This window comes from Cryptomeria japonica, chromosome 10 (genome assembly GCF_030272615.1).
Source record: "Cryptomeria japonica chromosome 10, Sugi_1.0, whole genome shotgun sequence".
NCBI classification, from domain to species: Eukaryota; Viridiplantae; Streptophyta; class Pinopsida; order Cupressales; family Cupressaceae; genus Cryptomeria; species Cryptomeria japonica.
The window spans coordinates 316632449-316635601 of NC_081414.1; positions in this window are offsets into that span (position 1 = coordinate 316632449).

A 3153-nucleotide genomic window follows, 5' to 3' on the forward strand; every position below is an offset into this window, starting at 1 on the left:
GTGAACCTAGACAAAGTGGAGATATGGATGATGAGGAGATCCTGGTGGAATTTGAAGCTCTTCTGGCCAAGAGACTTCCTAAGGGAACTAGAAATTACAGAGGTAAGCTCCCTTTGAAATGCTTTTCTTCCAATAGGATAGGACACATTGTTATGAACTGTCCTAACAGTGATAATAAGGACAAACTGGAGAGGTTCAAAAAGTTCAAAGGAGGAAATAGGAGAAATTGTCTTGTTGTAGTTGATGAAGGTGTCACTGATGATGAATCAGAAGATGAAGAAAGTGAAGACATAGTGTTTGTAGCCATTAAGGAAGATGTGTCAGACAAGAAGGTTCTTGTCTCCTGCTTTGATAATTATAATGAGTGGATTATTAACAGTGGTTGTTCTCACCACATGACTGGTGATCGAAGAAAGTTTCTGTCTCTGGAAGAGTATGATGGCAGTGTAGTCTGATTTGGTAATGATGCACCTTGTATGGTAAAAGGAAAAGGGTCCATCTCTCTAAATGGAAAAAGAAGTGTTGATAATGTGTATTGGGTAGAAGGTCTCAGGCATAAAATTTTGAGTGTTGCTTAGCTGAATGATAAAGGACTCACTCTAGAATTCAAAGATGGAGTATGCAAAATAAAAGGAAAGAGTGGTGAACTGATGGCCACCGGTATGCAGACCAAAGGTAACTTATTTTAGTTGAATACAAATATTAGTCAATGTCTAATGGATAAGTTTGCTGACAGTTGGATATGGCATAGGAGACTTTGCCATGTAAATTTTGATAATATTGTGAAGGCCAGTAAGATCAAGGCAGTTAGAGGATTGCCTGTGTTGAACAAATCAGAGAATCCTTTGTGTAGAGAATGTCAACTGGGGAAATGTCTTCCTCAACCTTCAAAGGTAAATCTTTCACAGCAAATAATTTACTTGATCTTGTGCATACTGATTTGTGTGGTCCTATAAAAACTAGGAGTGTTAAGGGAGATAGGTACTTTATTATTCTTACTGATGATTGTTCAAGAATGATGTGGGTCACATTCTTGATAGACAAGTCTGAAGCTTTTGGAAAGTTCAAAGCCTTCAGAGCACTAATTGAAAAGGAAAGCGGTAAGAGGATCAAATGCCTTAGAACCGATCAAGGAGGTGAGTTCACCGCTGGAGAATTCAATAAGTACTATGAAGAGAACGAAATCAAGAGGCAATTGTCTACCCCCTGGACTCAACAGCAGAATGTCCTAGCAGATAGGAACAACTGGACTGTAGTTGAAGCAGTCAAAACAATGTTGATTCAAGGGCAGGTTGCTCACACTTTTTGGAGAGAAGCGGTGAGCATTGCAGTCTACACTATGAACCGGGTACTCATCAAGAAAGGTAAGGATAAAACTCCTTATGAGTATTGGACTAGTAAAACTCCAGTGGTAAGCTACTTTAGAGTGTTTAGTAGCAAGTGTTATATCAAGAGAAGTGAATACCATATCAAGTTTGATGCAAAATGTGATGAGGGAATATTCCTAGGGTATTCCACCAAAAGCAAATCTCTTAAGTGTTTTAACAATAGGAATCAGAGAATTATTGAAAGTATCAATGTCAGAGTTGATGAAACCTCTGAGAAACCTAAGGAAACCGATAGTGAGCGAGCGGTAGATGAACTAGTTGTAACCTTCTGGGAACTAGTTGCAAAACAACCAAGTACTAGTAACAATGCTCCTACACCTGTAAATGCTAATATAGATGAAGATGAGGATGAAGAAGAAAAGAAAGAGTTTTTAGTTAAGATCATTCCTAGGTATGTAAAGTTGCATCATGATCCAAAGAAGATCATAGGAGATAAGGATGCAGGAATTCTTACAACAAGAAAGGTCAGAGAAAATTCTTGCATGATTTCTGAATTTGAACCTAAAACATTTAAAGAGGCACACAAAGATGACGATTGGATTAAGGCTATGGAAGAGGAACTTGACCAGATAGAAAAGAATGGTACATGGTCTTTGGTACCTAGACCTGAGCACAAAAATGTTATTGGCACCAAATGGGTCTTTAGAAACAAGCTGAATGAAGATGGCATAGTGGTAAGAAACAAAGCAAGACTGGTATGTAAGGGATATGCTCAAGAAGAAGGAGAAAACTATGGAGAAACCTTTGCTCCAGTAGCTAGATTGGAAGGAGTTTGAATGATTCTTGCATATGCAGCCTTGAAGGGATTCAAAGTGTATTAGATGGATGTGAAATCTGCATTCCTGAATGGAATACTTGAAGAGGAAGTGTATATACAGAAACCAGATGGGTTTGCCCTATTAGAAGACAGTGATATGGTGTGTAGGCTACATAACGCCTTGTATGGATTGAAGCAAGCAGCTAGAGCATGGTATGAACGTTTACACTCCCATCTTGTGAAGATTGGATTTGAAAGAACAAGTGAAGATAGAAATATCTATCTGAAGTCAGAAGGAGATCAGATTCTGATCTGTGAAGTGTTTGTTGATGACATATTTTTTGGTGGAGATGACAAGATGAGCCATGCATTTGCAGATGAGATGAAGAAGGAATTTGAGATGTCACTAATCAGAGAGATTAAGTTCTTCATTGGACTACAGATTCAACAAATAAAAGATGGTATCTTTATCACTCAATCCAAGTATGTCAAAGAGGTGTTAAAGACCTTTGGCATGGAAGACAGCAAACCGGTTGGTACACCGATGATGACCGGTTGTAAATTGTCAAAAGAAGATGACTCAGCATTAGTGAATGAGAAGGAATACTGCTCAATGATTGGTAAGTTGCACTATGTAGTACACAACAGATTGGACATAGCACATGCAGTGGGCATTGTTGCACATTTTCAGAAAAGTCCAAGAGAATCCCACTTGGTAGCAGTCAAGTGGATTCTTAGATATCTGAAGGGAACTATAGATTATGGATTGTGGTATCCATACAATAATGATTTAAATCTCAAAGTGTTTACAGATTCCGATTGGGTTGGTAATGTGGATGACCGAAAGAGCACAACCAATGGTGCATTCTTTCTTGGTGGTAGCCTAGTCTCATGGATGAGTAAGAAGTAGAGTTGTATCTCTCAGTCTACAGCAGAAGAAGAATATGTAGCAACATTTATGAACTGTACTTAGATGATTTGGATGAAGCATGTATTAAGTGGTTTCAA